The 19,320-nt window shown below is 39.9% G+C and overlaps 2 long non-coding RNA genes across 3 annotated transcripts; both read right to left on the bottom strand.

Moving 5' to 3' along the window:
* Positions 1-506: 506 nt before the first annotated feature.
* Positions 507-1,522, bottom strand: LOC140886124 (uncharacterized). 2 transcript variants are annotated; one of them, XR_012151435.1, is made up of 3 exons: positions 1,451-1,522; positions 1,319-1,361; positions 507-776 (listed from the first exon to the last, which is right to left on the bottom strand). It is a non-coding gene; the product is annotated as an uncharacterized lncRNA (long non-coding RNA). The 2 variants fall into 2 exon arrangements; XR_012151434.1 differs by lacking the exon at positions 1,451-1,522 and having other exon boundaries at positions 1,319-1,426.
* Positions 1,523-6,233: 4,711 nt separating this feature from the next.
* Positions 6,234-17,452, bottom strand: LOC140886251 (uncharacterized). Its single transcript, XR_012151490.1, has 4 exons — positions 17,302-17,452; positions 16,871-16,933; positions 16,739-16,781; positions 6,234-6,515 (listed from the first exon to the last, which is right to left on the bottom strand). It is a non-coding gene; the product is annotated as an uncharacterized lncRNA (long non-coding RNA).
* Between the last annotated feature and the right edge of the window lie 1,868 nt (positions 17,453-19,320).

Here is a 19,320-nt window from a genome sequence, read left to right as displayed (position 1 = left end):
TGTAGCTCTGAGGTAATATTTGAACTTGATATCCCACACACTCCTGATTTGTCCACACAAACTGGGGAAAATCTTGGTCGAAATGAAACATGCATTGTGATGACCCGAGTTCTAATCTCTCATTAATCTCATTAATCATTATTAAACCATGTTAGACAATAATCAAAGTCTAAACAAAAGAATAAAAAAATATTTTTTTTTAAAAATAAATTGCTCTGCGCACGCGCGGGCATCACCCCTCGCGCGCGCGCCGGCCAATGGGACCGAGGCCCCCTGGCTTGGCTCGCGCGCGCGCGAGCAGGAGCTCGCCCGTGCGCCAGCCAAACCAATAGAAAAAAAATATGGCTCAGCTGCTGTCAAAAACGAGATCATGCCTATGATTGATTCAAGATCATGTCCTACCAAAGTCTAGACATGGTTTAATCAATCATAACATCTAACATGCATTCTAACATGCTATAATTGTTAGGAATAAACCATTCCAAGGCTTTACAACATAATCATAATTCTCATAACATGCAATAACATTGTCATATATCAAGTTCAAGACACCTTATGTTGATTCAAGGATTTACAACATATTTCCAATCCTATAAACATCAACAAAACCACAACTCAATCATCTACAAGTCTTGGTACAAGTATCTTCTAACATGATCATGTTTAAGACTCAATAAACTTCATGACAGCACACATAACTCCTAACTCGGATCCTCACGCTATATCGATTTCATCCCTTGTTCTTTAAGTCCGCCTTTGCCCGGTTCCACTTCCTCCTATTGCAATGACACATACAACAAAACAATAGCCGGATAACTCCGGTGAGAAATAGATTTCCCAGTAAAAGCAACTAAACATGCATAATCAATATCACAATCATGATATAGAAGTAAATACAATGCATGCTTTCAAAACAAGGTTCATTTCGTCATTCATCGACTGGGATCCCGAGAAAAAGATATCATAGCTAATCCACCGACACACCCTATCGAGGTGGGGCTACTATCTTGCTCCTCTAGACTTTGAAGCCATTATATATGTAGTTCAGACACTAGGCTAAAACGACCACCCAGGCCATACATATACAATCCCTCAAATCGTCTATTCGAACGTGTCCGTTCATTTCAAATTCAAGGAATAAGTCATCAAGATGGATGCAACATATATCATAAGCAAAGCATTCATTATATCAAAGACTTATCCAAGTAATCAAGGTAAAACACATAAGAACACTTAAGCAAACAAGTATGTGAATTGTGGGAACTCGATACAAACCATCTCGAGTTGTAATCCCAATCAAATAGTAGTCCACTTTTACCTTTCAAATGTGATGTCTAGGATGTCTTTGAGCTTGTCCAATTCTGTCCAAGATCAATTACCAAACACAACTCAAATTCTGTTCAATATCAACTCAACCTTCCACAAGAACTTCAAAGGAAACTCAACCAACCTTGTATGTTCTTCTATCGGTTTCGAATTCAACGTTCTCGAGTTCACTTGTCTTGTTTTCACACTGAAATCATAGCATAACAAACAAGGAATCATCAGCTAATAGTTCAACAACTTCAGATTCCAATAACAATAGCAAATCATTTCGATTCAAGAGCTCGACGGCATTTCGGTATTACTTCGGCGATTCCGAACAACTCTAAATCATTTCTAACATTCATATCAGATGTTCAACAACTCAACTCAACATATCAGCAAGTATATATCAATCGAAACATATCTGGAAATCATAAGGACATGATATACACATCACTCTTTAACCAAACTTCAAGAACATCAAAGCTAGAAGATCAAAACCATCAAATTCATTCCAACTTCTGATCCCTGTCCATTTCGAATTCCCAAACCAACATGAAAGACAGAAAAACTTACATCAAATCGAAGGTCTTGTCGAGAGGATTCCAAAACATCTTTCGGAATTGAATTCGGATACCCGTAGCTCAAGATATGAAGATTTGAAGATGAGTGAAAGCTTGGAAATTCTCCAGAAACTTGCTCTCGGTTTCTTGGCTTGGAAATCTGATGAAATGTGTTGATTGACACGTGCACATGCTGATACCTTACTCCAATTCTGATAAGTTTAGTCATTATTGCACTTTAGTCTCTCAAGAGTCCAATAATTGCAATTCAGTCCTCAATTACTCAATTCATTCAATTTCAATCCTAATCAATTTAAGAATATTAGAATTTAAATCAAAACTCCAAATATTCCCAAATTAACTATTCTCAGATTAAAATTAAATAATTCCGGGCGTTACAATTCTCCCCCACTAAGACTCGATTTCGTCCTCGAAATCTTAGTAATATCAACAAATCATATCACAGATATCAGATAACAGAAAACTAAAGGAGACTCACATCAAGAAAATAACTCTGGAAATCGTTGTCTCATATTTGATTCAGTCTCCCAAGTCGCTTCTGTAATACCATGACGACTCCACTGAACCTTCACAAGCGGAATAGTCTTCGTACGAAGTTGCTTCTCTTTACGATCAAGAATCTGAATCGGCTTTTCAAAATAACTCAAAGTCTCGTCGAGTTCAGCTTCATCAAATTGAAGTACATGAGATTCATCAGAAAGATACTTTCGAAGCATTGATACATGAAAGACATCATGTATTCCAGATAACGCCGGAGGAAGAGCTAATCGATAGGCAAGATTGCCTATTTTCTCCAGAATTTCATACGGACCAATGTAGCGTGGAGACAACTTCCCTCGCTTGCCAAATCTGACTGTACCTCTGAAAGGAGAAATCTTCAGGAATACTCGATCCCCCTGTTCAAAAGAAAAAGGTCGACGTCGAATGTTAGCATATTTCGCTTGTCTATCTTGAGCTGTCTTCATTCTTGTCTGAATAAGCTTCACTTGATCAGTCAGATCACGTATCATATCAGGGCCAGTGTCAGGTACTTCTGAAATATCATCCCAGTACAAAGGAGATCGACATTTTCTTCCGTATAAAGCTTCAAATGGAGCCATTCCAATACTCGATTGATAGCTGTTGTTGTACGAGAATTCACAAAGAGGTAATGAATCTTGCCAACTCGTGCCAAAATCAAGCACTACAGCTCTCAACATGTCCTCCAATGTATGAATGGTACGCTCAGACTGCCCGTCTGTTTGTGGATGATAAGATGTGCTCAAACGAAGCTGAGTACCCAAAGCACTCTGTAAGCTATGCCAGAAGTGAGATGTAAATCGAGGATCACGATCTGATACAATAGACTTCGGCACACCATGTAATCTGACAACTTCACGGACATAAATCTCTGCCATCTGATCATGTCTGTACGTCATACGATAAGGTATAAAACACGCAGACTTCGTCAATCTATCGATAATCACCCAGATAGCATCATAACCTCTAGAAGATCGAGGTAATCTCGTCACGAAATCCATGGAAATATGATCCCATTTCCATTCAGGCACGGATAAACTCTGTAACAAGCCAGGCGGTTTCTTCCTTTCAGCCTTCACCTGTTGGCAGTTCAGACACCGAGATACAAAATCAGTGATATCAAACTTCATTGGTTTCCACCAGTATCGAGTCTTCAGATCATTATACATCTTCCTACCTCCAGGATGGATACTATAACGACTACAATGCGCCTCTGTCAGTAGTTGTTGTCGCACATCAGAAATATCAGGCACTACAAGGCGATTGTGAACATAAAGAAGATCATCTCGAACCCGGTATTCAGATACATGCCCTGATCTGACTTTCTCAATTGAATTCTGTATATTCTGATCAAGTTTCTGAGCATCTCAAATTCTTACCAATAAAGCTGGTTCAGCTTTTATTTGATAGAGTCGAAGAGGTTGATAATTCGTATCAAATACTAACCCAGACAGACAACAGTCTTCAATCAAATTTGATACACCAATCGTCGATAAGGACAAAGAACATACCTTTCGACTAAGTGCATCTGCGGCCGCATTCGATTTCCCTGGATAGTACTTAATCTCACAATCAAAGTCTTTAAGCAAATCAAGCCACCTCCGCTGTCTCATATTCAATTCTGACTGTGAAAATAGATACTTCAGACTCTTGTGATCAGAATAAATCTCAAACTGCTCCCCGTACAGATAATGTCGCCAAATCTTCAAAGCAAATACAATGGCGGCCAATTCAAGATCATGAATCGGATATCTGGTTTCGTGAGACTTCAACTGTCTTGAGGCATAAGCAATCACATGTCCTCGCTGCATCAAGACACACCCTAATCCTCGATGAGATGCATCACAGTAAACAGTGAAACCACCAGTACCTGAAGGAATCGTCAAGACTGGTGCACTGGTTAGTCGTGTCTTCAACTCAAGAAAGCTAGATTCACAAGCTTCAGACCAGACAAAAGGAGCATTTTTCTGAGTTAACTGAGTAATTGGCTTCGCAATACTGGAAAAATCTTTGATAAATCGACGATAATACCCAGCCAATCCCATAAAACTCCGGATCTCAGGAACAGATGTCGGTCTTGACCAACTGATCACTGCTTTTACTTTACTTGGATCCACAGAAATACCATTTCCAGATATAATATGTCCAAGAAAGACAACCTGTTTCAGCCAAAACTCACATTTCGAAATTTTAGCATACAATTTCTCGGCTCGTAAGGTTTTCAAAACTGTTCTCAGAGGTTGTGCGGTATACAAAGCTCCTCGCTGCTGTATCAAACCAGCTTCCGCTCCCTTGGCACTGTTCAAGGCATCAGCAAAGGTATTCGGTCGCCTTGTATTCCCCAGTGTAAAAACATCCGGACTCAGGCCATTGATAAACTGATCAGCCATAGCCTCGTCACTGTCAGCAACATGTGGAGCAAAACGTAGCAATGTAGAGAATTTTGCAACGTAGTCTTCGATATTCAAATTCCCCTATTTCAGATTTGCAAACTCAGCCCCTTTATCCTTGCGGTAAGACACAGGAAAGAAGCGTTGGTAGAACTCAGTTTTGAAGACATTCCAAGTCAGTACAGTTCCTCTACGCTCCACAGCTCTTTTTGTAGTGAACCACCAGCTCTTCGCAACTTCATGCAACTGGTGCCCAATCAATCTAACTCTCCGTTCATCCCCGTAGTCAAGTGAATCAAATAGCATCTCCATATCATCAATCCATCCCTCGCATTCAACAGCATTTTCTGTACCTTTCAAAGTAGGCGGCTTGTAGGATTGGAAACGTTTCAGAAGTGTTTCCATAGGAGTTGCTGTCATATCAGTCATATCTCTTGACGTACTTCCCTGTTCATTACTTGGCACTGCAGTAGCTCGAGGCACTATCGGTGTAACAACTGTCAGTGGAGTATGAACTGTCTGTTCTGGCAGAGGAATAGGAACCTGTGGTAGAGTAGGAACCTGTGGTCGAAGAGGAGGTCTTCCTGGTCGTCGAGACATATCTGATTATCAAAATGGTTAGGATACCAAATCATCAAATGATCTCAGTCCTCCTCTGATCATCTTACCTCTGATCAAGACTCGGTTCTGATTCAGGTGTAAATAAAGAATCGAAGAACAAGTACTCAACAAGACATGCTTCCAATCAAATCCGATAATCAGGTAGCATATCATAATTAACAGATCACATGCCTCTAATCATTCCAGATATTCCAGTAAACATGTGTCGTTAATTATAGTACTCATACTTTCAAATAAAATAAATACAATACTGTAATAAATTACTTGAAAGTAAATCATGCTATCATTTAAACCATGTAATTCAATCACGTAATTAAATCATAGCATAGATCATAAATAAGTAAAGCAGATGACTCGATCTACCCCACTCATTGTCTATCTAAGTCCAGAATTGTCTTGCTCTGATACCACCTGTTGTGATGACCCGAGTTCTAATCTCTCATTAATCTCATTAATCATTATTAAACCATGTTAGACAATAATCAAAGTCTAAACAAAAGAATAAAAAAATATTTTTTTTTTAAAATAAATTGCTCTGCGCACGCGCGGGCATCACCCCTCGCGCGCGCGCCGGCCAATGGGACCGAGGCCCCCTGGCTTGGCTCGCGCGCGCGCGAGCAGGAGCTCGCCCGTGCGCCAGCCAAACCAACAGAAAAAAAATATGGCTCAGCTGCTGTCAAAAACGAGATCATGCCTATGATTGATTCAAGATCATGTCCTACCAAAGTCTAGACATGGTTTAATCAATCATAACATCTAACATGCATTCTAACATGCTATAATTGTTAGGAATAAACCATTCCAAGGCTTTACAACATAATCATAATTCTCATAACATGCAATAACATTGTCATATATCAAGTTCAAGACACCTTATGTTGATTCAAGGATTTACAACATATTTCCAATCCTATAAACATCAACAAAACCACAACTCAATCATCTACAAGTCTTGGTACAAGTATCTTCTAACATGATCATGTTTAAGACTCAATAAACTTCATGACAGCACACATAACTCCTAACTCGGATCCTCACACTATATCGATTTCATCCCTTGTTCTTTAAGTCCGCCTTTGCCCGGTTCCACTTCCTCCTATTGCAATGACACATACAACAAAACAATAGCCGGATAACTCCGGTGAGAAATAGATTTCCCAGTAAAAGCAACTAAACATGCATAATCAATATCACAATCATGATATAGAAGTAAATACAATGCATGCTTTCAAAACAAGGTTCATTTCGTCATTCATCGACTGGGATCCCGAGAAGAAGATATCATAGCTAATCCACCGACACACCCTATCGAGGTGGGGCTACTATCTTGCTCCTCTAGACTCTGAAGCCATTATATATGTAGTTCAGACACTAGGCTAAAACGACCACCCAGGCCATACATATACAATCCCTCAAATCGTCTATTCGAACGTGTCCGTTCATTTCAAATTCAAGGAATAAGTCATCAAGATGGATGCAACATATATCATAAGCAAAGCATTCATTATATCAAAGACTTATCCAAGTAATCAAGGTAAAACACATAAGAACACTTAAGCAAACAAGTATGTGAATTGTGTGTTGGAAAACTGGCGAGTTCCCAGATCAAACGCGATTGATACCCGGTGCAGCGGAAGTTTAAAAATTTTCTCATGGAACGATTCCATGGTGTGGGTATCAACCATTCATCGATTGAATTATGTGTGTGTAAAATTTAAATAACAAATAAATAAATTTTACCTCAAATCTCGCAACGAGATTAATGGACACCAACAGAACAATTCTGCTCTTGTTGTCTCTCCCTGGAACCGATGAACGCCTTCAATCAGGTCCACGAACAGAGGTTTAATCCCTCTGATAGATTGCACTAGAAAATCTATCAGAAGTTTTCTGCGAAGAGAATACACGAATTTGATTCGTTATTCCTTACTGCGATTCAAAATCACAGACCGGAATTTCTCGGGCAGAGGAAGAGAGGGGTTCGGCCGATTGCTTTTTGAGAGAGAGGAGGGTTCGAAATTTCTGTCTCAAAATTATGACCTATTGTGTGTAATTTCTGTACTGAAATAACTTATTTATAATGCAGGCCACTAACTCCTTAGGGCCCATTAATCATAAGCTGGGGCCCGACAAGCAAAGCCCGCTCGTTCAGAAATTAATATAAAATTCATCGTGACTCCGATTGATGAAACGATTTCACCAATGTGCACAGAAACCATTTCTGCACGTTTTAAAGTCAAAATAAATTTTCCTGAATCCGAATTCAGTGGTTTCCAAAAATGTCCATCCCTATGTCATTCTAGGAAACCCTACTCCCTTACTCTTAATTAAGAAGTCCAACTCCTTAGTTCATTAAATTTAACTCTTTAAATTTAACTATCTCAACGGGGATTAAAACTCCATCACACTGTGTGACCCTCAATGGTTCAGGGATACAGCTAGCCGTGGGCTCACAACTCCTTGTGACTCGGAACAACACTTTCCGACTTGCCCAACGAATCATGGTAAAGCGCCTAGCAACATCGCCCCATGATTCCCTAGGTATCACTGATAGTGCCTACAAGAACCAGTAGATTTTGGTTAGCGTACAGTACGGTCCCTTCATCCAAATATCCCGATCGAATCAACAACCATTGGTATATCGAGAGTCGCTCAAGATTCGATAACTATGCAATACATCTTGAAGATCAAATTAGTGACATCGCATGTGATACTAAGAAACCATTTCTTAAATCACATCAATTACTCTGGCCAGAGATTTATTACACTAATATCTCCTCAGATCGCATAGGATATCCACACTCGCAAGTATGTGGTGAATCCTTGACAACAATGCATTGACTCCTATATGTGTCGTAACTGTACCCAATCTCGACACCTGATGACCCCCTCAGAGTCGGTAAACGAGTCAAAGCACAGTACTAGCATATAGAGTCTCCATGATGTTTCAAGTCGTAAGGACTAATGGTGTACAACCAAAACCGCGGACTTTATCCACTCGATAAGTGATAACCACTTGGAAAGTCCGGATAGGGTAGTTCGACTATTCATCCTATGAATATCCATTTGCATGCTTCGAACATCTCCATGTTCCCTACCAATGAAACGTGGTACTCCGCATCGCAAATGCTAGTCTCAAACTCGAGCGATCCTTATCCTTATTATCGGACGGCTCAATCGACTAGGAACGGTTTTAGAATATACAGTGACTATAAGATGTATTTCATGATAGACATCTCCATGTTCTACCACATCTTACATACACTATAGTATATTCAAGGTCTTTATCAAAACAACAATAGTATATCACAATATAACAATATGAAGTAATATAAAGTCATTGCCATAAAAGTGTAAATAATATTAAACAAAAGATTGTTTATACAAAGAGTCAACAAAGCCCATAGCCACACAGTTGGCTCACTGGGCACCCACTCTTACAATCTCCCACTTGCCCTATAGCCAACTAGTCATACTACGTAGACCCATTGCTTCGCGATGTTTGTCAAACAATGGTCCTGGCAAAGGCTTAGTAAGTGGATCAGCGATATTGTCTGCAGAGGCCACTCGTTCGACACTGATGTCTCCTCTTTCCACAATCTCCCGGATTATGTGGTATTTCCTCAGTACGTGTTTGGATCTTTGATGAGACCTTGGTTCCTTTGCTTGAGCAACGGCACCCGTGTTGTCGCAGTACACCGGGACTGGACCAACAAATTCAGGAATGACGCCCAACTCTTGGACGAAATTCCTCATCCAAACGGCCTCTTTAGCAGCAGCTGATGCTGCAATGTATTCAGCCTCAGTGGTGGAATCCGCTGTGGTGTCCTGCTTGGAACTCTTCCAAGAGACAGCACCGCCATTGAGCATGAACACAAATCCAGAGGTTGACTTCGAGTCATCCACATCACTTTGGAAGCTAGAGTCGGTATAGCCTTCCAGTTTGAGTTCTCGTCCTCCATAAACCATGAACATATTCTTAGTCCTTCGCAAGTACTTAAGAATGTCCTTCACGGCTTTCCAATGCATCTGACCAGGATTAGACTGATATCTGCTCGTGACACTCAGAGCAAATGCTACATCCGGTCTGGTAGATATCATCCCATACATGATACTACCTATAGCTGACGCATATGGTACATGTGTCATATTCTCTATCTCTGCATCAGTCTTGGGACACATAGACTTGGATAGAGAAACTCCATGACACATGGGTAGATGTCCTCTCTTGGACCCATCCATTGAAAACCGTTTCAATATGGTATCGATGTAGGTTGATTGAGTGAGTCCTATCATTCTCTTAGATCTATCTCTATAGATCTGAATCCCTAGAATGTAGGATGCCTCACCCAAATCCTTCATCGAAAATCTACCTGATAACCATATCTTCGTTGACTGCAACATCCCTACATCATTCCCAATGAGTAGGATGTCATCAACATAAAGTACTAAGAATGTCACCGCATCCTTAACTACTTTCTTGTACACGCAAGGTTCCTCCGGGTTCTTGATGAAACCAAAATCTTTAATTGTTTCATCAAATTTCTGGTTCCAACTTCTTGATGCTTGTTTTAGACCATAAATTGATCTCTGAAGCTTGCATACCTTATGCTCGCTTCCCATGGATGTGAACCCCTCAGGCTGCTTCATATAGATTTCTTCCTTAATGTCTCCATTAAGAAAAGCAGTCTTCACATCCATCTGCCATATCTCATAGTCATACCATGCAGCTATGGCAATAAGGATTCTTATGGACTTGAACATTGCGACTGGTGAAAAAGTTTCATCATAGTCAACTCCTTGCCTTTGAGTATAACCTTTCGCCACCAATCGCGCCTTGTAGGTCAATACCTTACCATCAGGCCCAAGCTTTCTTTTGTAGATCCATTTACACCCTATTGGAACAATTCCATCGGGAGGATCCACTAAAGACCAGACTTGGTTAGTATGCATCGAATCCAATTCAGACTGCATAGCTTCAAGCCATAAATTCGAATCCGCATCAGAAATTGCTTCCTTGAAGCTTCTTGGATCACATCCAATGTCGGGTTCATCTTGACCCTCTTCAAGAAGAAGACCATATCGAACTGGAGGTCTAGAAGTCCTCTCGGATCTTCTAGGTGCAGGCGTGTCCAGCAATGGTTCCTGAGGTGTGGGATCGTTATTTTGTATTTCGGGTTCTTCTCGAACTTCTTCGAGTTCCATCATCTCGCCTTTCTTATCCAATAAGAACTCCTTCTCCAAGAAGGTGGCATTCTGTGAAACAAACACCTTTGTTTCAGCAGGATAATAGAAATAATATCCGATTGAATTCTTCGGATACCCCACAAAATAACACAAGCTGGATCGACTATCCAACTTATCTCCCACTGTCCGCTTCACGTAAGCAGGACATCCCCAAATCCTCAAGTACGAATACTTAGGTGCTTTGCCATTCCATAACTCGTATGGTGTCTTGTCCACTGCTTTAGTGTGGACGTTGTTCAACAACAGTACCGCCGTTTCAAGCGCATAGCCCCAAAACGAAGGTGGAAGCTCAGTGAAGCTCATCATGGATCGAACCATGTCCAACAAAGTTCGATTACGACGCTCCGATACACCATTAAGCTGTGGTGTCATAGGAGGAGTCCACTGAGAGAGAATCCCATTCTCTTTTAGATAGTCCAAAAACTCGGTACTCAAGTATTCTCCACCTCGATCCGATCGAAGTGCTTTAATACTTTTACCTAGCTTGTTTTCTACTTCAGCCTTGAATTCTTTGAACTTTTCAAATGCTTCAGATTTATATTTCATTAAATATAAATACCCATACCTAGAATAATCATCAGTAAAGGTAATGAAGTAGGTGTGGCCATGTTGAGTCCCTACTCTAAATGGACCACAAACATCTGTATGGATCAAATCCAACAGATTTTGACTACGCTCAGGCTTCCCCTTAAAAGGAGATTTAGTCATTTTCCCTTTTAGGCAGGATTCACAAGTAGGTAGAGAGTTAATATCAGACATATCAAACATGCCCTCTCCTACTAGCTTGTTCATCCTCCTTGAGGAAATATGACCTAGTCTAGCGTGCCATAGGTTTGCCGGGTTTTGACTATCGATTTTCCTTTTGTTTGTTGTTGCCGGTTTGTCAATACAATTCACTGGAACGTCTTTTAGTTTTAAATTATATAGATCGTTTTCAAGTTGTCCATTTCCAATTAAACATTCATTCTTGTAAATACTGCAAATCCCATCCACAAAATTACAAGAATAACCATCTCTATCAAGCATAGAAATAGAAATAATGTTTTTAATTAAATCTGGCACAAATAAAACATCTCTCAACAATAATTTAAAACCATTCTGCAAAATCAAACAAACATCTCCAATGGCCGTAGCTTCAACTCTGGAACCATTCCCGAGCCTCAGCTGGGTCTCACCCATTCTAAGCCTGCGACTTCTTGTCATCACCTGCAAATCATTGCAAATGTGAGATCCACATCCGGTATCCAATACCCAAGAAGTTGTATTAAGTGACATGTTTATTTCGATATAGAACATACCCTTTGCAGTTCCTAACTGCTCAAGATACTCCTTGCAGTTGCGCTTCCAATGACCCGGCTTCTTGCAGTAATGGCAAACATCCTTGGATTTTCCATTGTTTGAAGCCTTTGTCTTTTGCTTCTTCTCGGGTTCCACTTTCTTGGGTGGGGCAGAACGTTTCTTGCCCTTCATACTTGGCCCCTTCTTAGCAGAAGATGAGGAGCCCACCAAGAAAGCTGGCTTATCCTTCTTAAGTGTGGATTCATATGTAACGAGCATATTGACCATCTCTTCAAGGGTGGCCTCTATCTTGTTCATATTAAAATTTATCACGAATCCATCAAATGAAGAAGGAAGAGATAGAAGCAACAAGTCCACATTGAGTTCATGCTCCAACACCAAATCAAGGGTCGCTAACTTCTGTATGAGCCAAATCACTCGTACCCCATGATCACGGACCGAAGTCCCTTCACGCATGCGGCACGTCATCAACTCCTTAACAGTAGAGAACCTTTCAGCCCTCGACTGAGCCCCAAAAAGTTCCTTGAGTTGCGCGTGAATGTCAGCAGCATTCACCGTGTCCTCAAATCGCCTCTGGAGTTCATCAGACATCGAGGCTTGCATATAGCATTTGGTCTTGATGTCATGGTCCCACCATGCATCAAGCTTGGCCAATTCCTCCGGACTAACATCAGCTGGTGCTTCCTTCGGAGGTGCTTTCTCTAACACATAGAGCATTTTCTCCGAAGTTAAGACAATCTTCAACTTCCGGAACCATTCCGTATAGTTGGCGCCAGTCAGCTTGTTTTGTTCGAGGATCGAGAATAAAGGATTTCGCGAATTCATTGTATGAAATACTGAAAAGGAAAACAGACATATATCAATGATTGTTTAACAATTTACTAAGACATAAAATAGGCGAATTTAATTTTATGAATCTCACTCCCACTATTTTGACGATTTCACCACCCTCTAGTGAAAACGGGAAACTTTTTCCTTAGTGAGAACATGGAGTCCAATTGACAAACTTATGGTCCCGAATAATATCAGCCAACCATAATTCTCAAAAGGTAGAGCCCAATTGCTTCCAAAGCAACCCCCATGTGTTTACCTCATGTCCAATAAGGGCCCAATAATATGACGCCGTTTAAAGTGACATGTCAAGATGACCCATCAATATTAAGTTGTGATGGACGGTCGCCATGTGGATCCCCCAATAATATGAGCCGATCCCATGGGAGTTCCACCCAACTTACAACATTTGTCGATCCAATGTACAGCTTTCCGACGGACGGGCCCCCCCAATAATATGAGCCGGACCGTATCCGCGGGTAGCATCACATACATTGACCGTTGATGGAAGGTAGGAAGATTTAAACAATATTTAAATTTCCTTTATTTATCTTGATATAAATTTTAAATCATATTTAAAATGAGGGATTTTAATTATAAAAATATTTGTCTCATCATATTTAATTTTATTGCATGCATTGCCGGATTCACGCAATTTATGTCAAAACATGCATACAATCATAATATCACATATTATATAGGATGATCGATTCCATTTCTAATTGACCCGTGGTTGCCAATCACGGGTCTTAGTCCAATCCTAGGTAATATGCAGTATGCAAATGCAATCCTATTACATATGCTTCCAATTTACATTTCTTCAGTCTTCATTGTCTGCTGGGCCCACCATCTTCAAATCTTGATCTCCCACTAAATCTAATGTATTTACAATAAATAACAATGACAAGTAGGGGATACATTTTTAGGGGGTGGGAACGGGCTATAAACCAAGCCCACTTTTATTACATATGACATTCATATCGGGCCATAAACCAGGCCCATTAATAAAACCAACAACAATAAAGACAAAATGTAAATTCCTAACATACACCTACAAAATTGGTCATGGCAATCGATCATCCTTATCCAATAACCTTTAATTCAAAATTAATTTATTGGATAACATGCTGTGGCAATTCAAATTTAAACAAGATAAAATCATATTTTATATATAAAATCACATTTCACATATAAAATCATATTTTATCTCCATATCAAATAAAATCATATTTTATCTATAAAATCCAATTTTACAAATAAAATCATATTTTACTCAATATATCATAAGATCATATCTTATCATCAATTGTACCAAAATAATTGATTTCAAAATTCAATTTACGGATAAAATATTAAAATTTTCCAAAAATTCAAATTTATCCAAAATCAATTTTAAAATTTACGGACTCGAACAATTCGATCCGAAATCTCGTGAACCAATCAAAAACAATTTTTGACCGGACCAAAAATAAAATTTTAACATATTAAAATTAATTTTAATAAAAATATAATTTTTCCCGCGGGCCACCCGGGACACTCCCGGGTTGGCCCGCACCCGGGGCGCGGGCCGGGGCAGCCCGGCTGCCCCCTTAGGGCAGCAACGTTTGCTGCCCTGGCGGCGCCTGGCGCCGCCGCTGGGCGGAGCCGTGCGTCGCCCTGGGCGGCGCTGTGCGCCGCCCTGGGCAGCGCCGAGCGCTGCCCTGCGCAGCGCCCAGCGCTGCGCTGGGCAGCGCACAGCGCTGCCCTGGGCAGCGCCGTGCGCCGCCCTGGGCGGCGACGGTCGCCGCCCTGGGCGGCGCCGTGCGCCCCCTTTGGGCGGCGCCGTGCGCCGCCCCTGGGGGCAGCGACCATCGCTGCCCCCTCCGGGCAGCGATCCAATCGCTGCCCGGGTTTCGCCCCCGAAAAAATTTTTTTTTATTAAAAATATTTATTTTGTTTCAAAAACCGAGACTCAAAAATTTTGTACAATTGATTAGTTCAATCGATTGATCTGAGCAACCTGGCTTTGATACCACTGTTGGAAAACTGGCGAGTTCCCAGATCAAACGCGATTGATACCCGGTGCAGCGGAAGTTTAAAAATTTTCTCATGGAACGATTCCATGGTGTGGGTATCAACCATTCATCGATTGAATTATGTGTGTGTAAAATTTAAATAACAAATAAATAAATTTTACCTCAAATCTCGCAACGAGATTAATGGACACCAACAGAACAATTCTGCTCTTGTTGTCTCTCCCTGGAACCGATGAACGCCTTCAATCAGGTCCACGAACAGAGGTTTAATCCCTCTGATAGATTGCACTAGAAAATCTATCAGAAGTTTTCTGCGAAGAGAATACACGAATTTGATTCGTTATTCCTTACTGCGATTCAAAATCACAGACCGGAATTTCTCGGGCAGAGGAAGAGAGGGGTTCGGCCGATTGCTTTTTGAGAGAGAGGAGGGTTCGAAATTTCTGTCTCAAAATTATGACCTATTGTGTGTAATTTCTGTACTGAAATAACTTATTTATAATGCAGGCCACTAACTCCTTAGGGCCCATTAATCATAAGCTGGGGCCCGACAAGCAAAGCCCGCTCGTTCAGAAATTAATATAAAATTCATCGTGACTCCGATTGATGAAACGATTTCACCAATGTGCACAGAAACCATTTCTGCACGTTTTAAAGTCAAAATAAATTTTCCTGAATCCGAATTCAGTGGTTTCCAAAAATGTCCATCCCTATGTCATTCTAGGAAACCCTACTCCCTTACTCTTAATTAAGAAGTCCAACTCCTTAGTTCATTAAATTTAACTCTTTAAATTTAACTATCTCAACGGGGATTAAAACTCCATCACACTGTGTGACCCTCAATGGTTCAGGGATACAGCTAGCCGTGGGCTCACAACTCCTTGTGACTCGGAACAACACTTTCCGACTTGCCCAACGAATCATGGTAAAGCGCCTAGCAACATCGCCCCATGATTCCCTAGGTATCACTGATAGTGCCTACAAGAACCAGTAGATTTTGGTTAGCGTACAGTACGGTCCCTTCATCCAAATATCCCGATCGAATCAACAACCATTGGTATATCGAGAGTCGCTCAAGATTCGATAACTATGCAATACATCTTGAAGATCAAATTAGTGACATCGCATGTGATACTAAGAAACCATTTCTTAAATCACATCAATTACTCTGGCCAGAGATTTATTACACTAATATCTCCTCAGATCGCATAGGATATCCACACTCGCAAGTATGTGGTGAATCCTTGACAACAATGCATTGACTCCTATATGTGTCGTAACTGTACCCAATCTCGACACCTGATGACCCCCTCAGAGTCGGTAAACGAGTCAAAGCACAGTACTAGCATATAGAGTCTCCATGATGTTTCAAGTCGTAAGGACTAATGGTGTACAACCAAAACCGCGGACTTTATCCACTCGATAAGTGATAACCACTTGGAAAGTCCGGATAGGGTAGTTCGACTATTCATCCTATGAATATCCATTTGCATGCTTCGAACATCTCCATGTTCCCTACCAATGAAACGTGGTACTCCGCATCGCAAATGCTAGTCTCAAACTCGAGCGATCCTTATCCTTATTATCGGACGGCTCAATCGACTAGGAACGGTTTTAGAATATACAGTGACTATAAGATGTATTTCATGATAGACATCTCCATGTTCTACCACATCTTACATACACTATAGTATATTCAAGGTCTTTATCAAAACAACAATAGTATATCACAATATAACAATATGAAGTAATATAAAGTCATTGCCATAAAAGTGTAAATAATATTAAACAAAAGATTGTTTATACAAAGAGTCAACAAAGCCCATAGCCACACAGTTGGCTCACTGGGCACCCACTCTTACATTGTGGGAACTCGATACAAACCATCTCGAGTTGTAATCCCAATCAAATAGTAGTCCACTTTTACCTTTCAAATGTGATGTCTAGGATGTCTTTGAGCTTGTCCAATTCTGTCCAAGATCAATTACCAAACACAACTCAAATTCTGTTCAATATCAACTCAACCTTCCACAAGAACTTCAAAGGAAACTCAACCAACCTTGTATGTTCTTCTATCGGTTTCGAATTCAACGTTCTCGAGTTCACTTGTCCTGTTTTCACACTGAAATCATAGCATAACAAACAAGGAATCATCGGCTAATAGTTCAACAACTTCAGATTCCAATAACAATAGCAAATCATTTCGATTCAAGAGCTCGACGGCATTTCGGTATTACTTCGGCGATTCCGAACAACTCTAAATCATTTCTAACATTCATATCAGATGTTCAACAACTCAACTCAACATATCAGCAAGTATATATCAATCGAAACATATCTGGAAATCATAAGGACATGATATACACATCACTCTTTAACCAAACTTCAAGAACATCAAAGCTAGAAGATCAAAACCATCAAATTCATTCCAACTTCTGATCCCTGTCCATTTCGAATTCCCAAACCAACATGAAAGACAGAAAAACTTACATCAAATCGAAGGTCTTGTCGAGAGGATTCCAAAACATCTTTCGGAATTGAATTCGGATACCCGTAGCTCAAGATATGAAGATTTGAAGATGAGTGAAAGCTTGGAAATTCTCCAGAAACTTGCTCTCGGTTTCTTGGCTTGGAAATCTGATGAAATGTGTTGATTGACACGTGCACATGCTGATACCTTACTCCAATTCTGATAAGTTTAGTCATTATTGCACTTTAGTCTCTCAAGAGTCCAATAATTGCAATTCAGTCCTCAATTACTCAATTCATTCAATTTCAATCCTAATCAATTTAAGAATATTAGAATTTAAATCAAAACTCCAAATATTCCCAAATTAACTATTCTCAGATTAAAATTAAATAATTCCGGGCGTTACATGTATGACTGAAAAAAGATTCAAGGGTCTTGTCTACTCAAAGAAACATCTAGCAAAAAAACGAGAAAACATTATTCCGAGGCACAACCAAGCATCTACTTCGAGGTTGAATCATGATGAAACGCCCTCTGTTCCTCAGATCACCTCACCAGGTAATTGTGACATTTTTGAGTTAAAAACATTAGATGATCTTGATATCCCCATTGCCCTCAGGAAAGAAGTTAGATCTTGTACAAAACATCCTCTATCAAACTTTGTGTCGTACAAAAAATTATCTCACCCATATTGTGCTTTTATTTCACAAATGTCTAGTGTGATCATTCCTAACAGTGTTCAAGAAGCTCTAGAGGTTCCTGAGTGGAAGGAAGCTATTCTTGAGGAGATGAAAGCTTTGAAAAAGAACGACACGTGGGAATCAGTGGATCTACCAAAAGGGAAGACTGTTGTTGGTTGTAAATGGGTATTTACCATAAAATATGGTTCAGATGGATCCCTAGAAAGGTACAAAGCGCGATTAGTAGCTAAAGGGTTCACCCAAACATATGGGATTGTTGTTTCAATTAATAACTTTTTTAATTTAAGACATGAATTAAATATTAACAATTAATATATCTTGAATAAATAAATGGACAAAAATTAATTACTCTTGACTAATTTAGAAAATGAAATGAAAAACCTAAAAAAATATTGGAAATGACAAAAATATTTAATTAATAGTATGTAAGATAAAGAAGGGCAAATTAGAGAATTCACAATTGGAACTCATATATTTATAAGAGTAATAGATAATAGATAATAGATAATATATAGATTTAAAGGAGGGCTGCCGACGGCCGCGGCCGGCAGCAATCTTCAAAGAGTGGTGTTGACGTTGGTGATGATTGCACATGAGATCAGATAAACATAAGAGAATGGGGATCGAGAAGACAGAAGAAAGAAAAAATGGATTTGAGAGATTTTTTAGGCCCAATTCATTTTTAATCTATTTATTACAGAGTCCTCTGCAATTTATTATTTTTTAATTAACCCTTGAAATTTTAAATTATTTGCAATTTAACCCACGTATCCGGAAAACGCGTCCTCGTCGTACCCAAAATGTATTCAACCGGTCAAACTTTAAAAAGTCAACGACACGAATTTTGCCATATTCGACACGTGTATCTGCGTATCATACCCGTACTCATACCCGATACTTCAAAAAAAAATATAGGAGTACCCGTGCTACATAGCCTATCACATACCCGATCTAATATTAACTAGTTAATATTCGACGAAGTAATAATCTGTCTAAAATAATATTATTTTCTCGATCTGGTTTGACCCAACTCCAAATCCATTTCTTGGGGGTTGGGAGTATTTGATTTTCGCGCTCAAAGAAGGCGTGAGCCGCGTGATCTATAAAGGGGACGAGCCAAAAGATACATTTGCATCATACTCTGGTCTATCTAATATGAAATATATATATCCGACATGTTTGCGACGAATCTTGATCGTTCTCGCGAGCGAAATTCATGTTACACCAGTTATTGGTCCATATTTTGACGATGATGGCAATCTTTGGTCGCCTTTAATGATCTTGATGTTTGGAGATCTCTCCTGCATTGGGATATTAGTTCGAAATCACTGTGGGGAA

The sequence above is a fragment of the Henckelia pumila genome, chromosome 3 (assembly GCF_033568475.1).
Source record: "Henckelia pumila isolate YLH828 chromosome 3, ASM3356847v2, whole genome shotgun sequence".
Taxonomy (NCBI): Eukaryota; Viridiplantae; Streptophyta; class Magnoliopsida; order Lamiales; family Gesneriaceae; genus Henckelia; species Henckelia pumila.
This window is presented reverse-complemented; position numbering and strand designations above follow the sequence as displayed.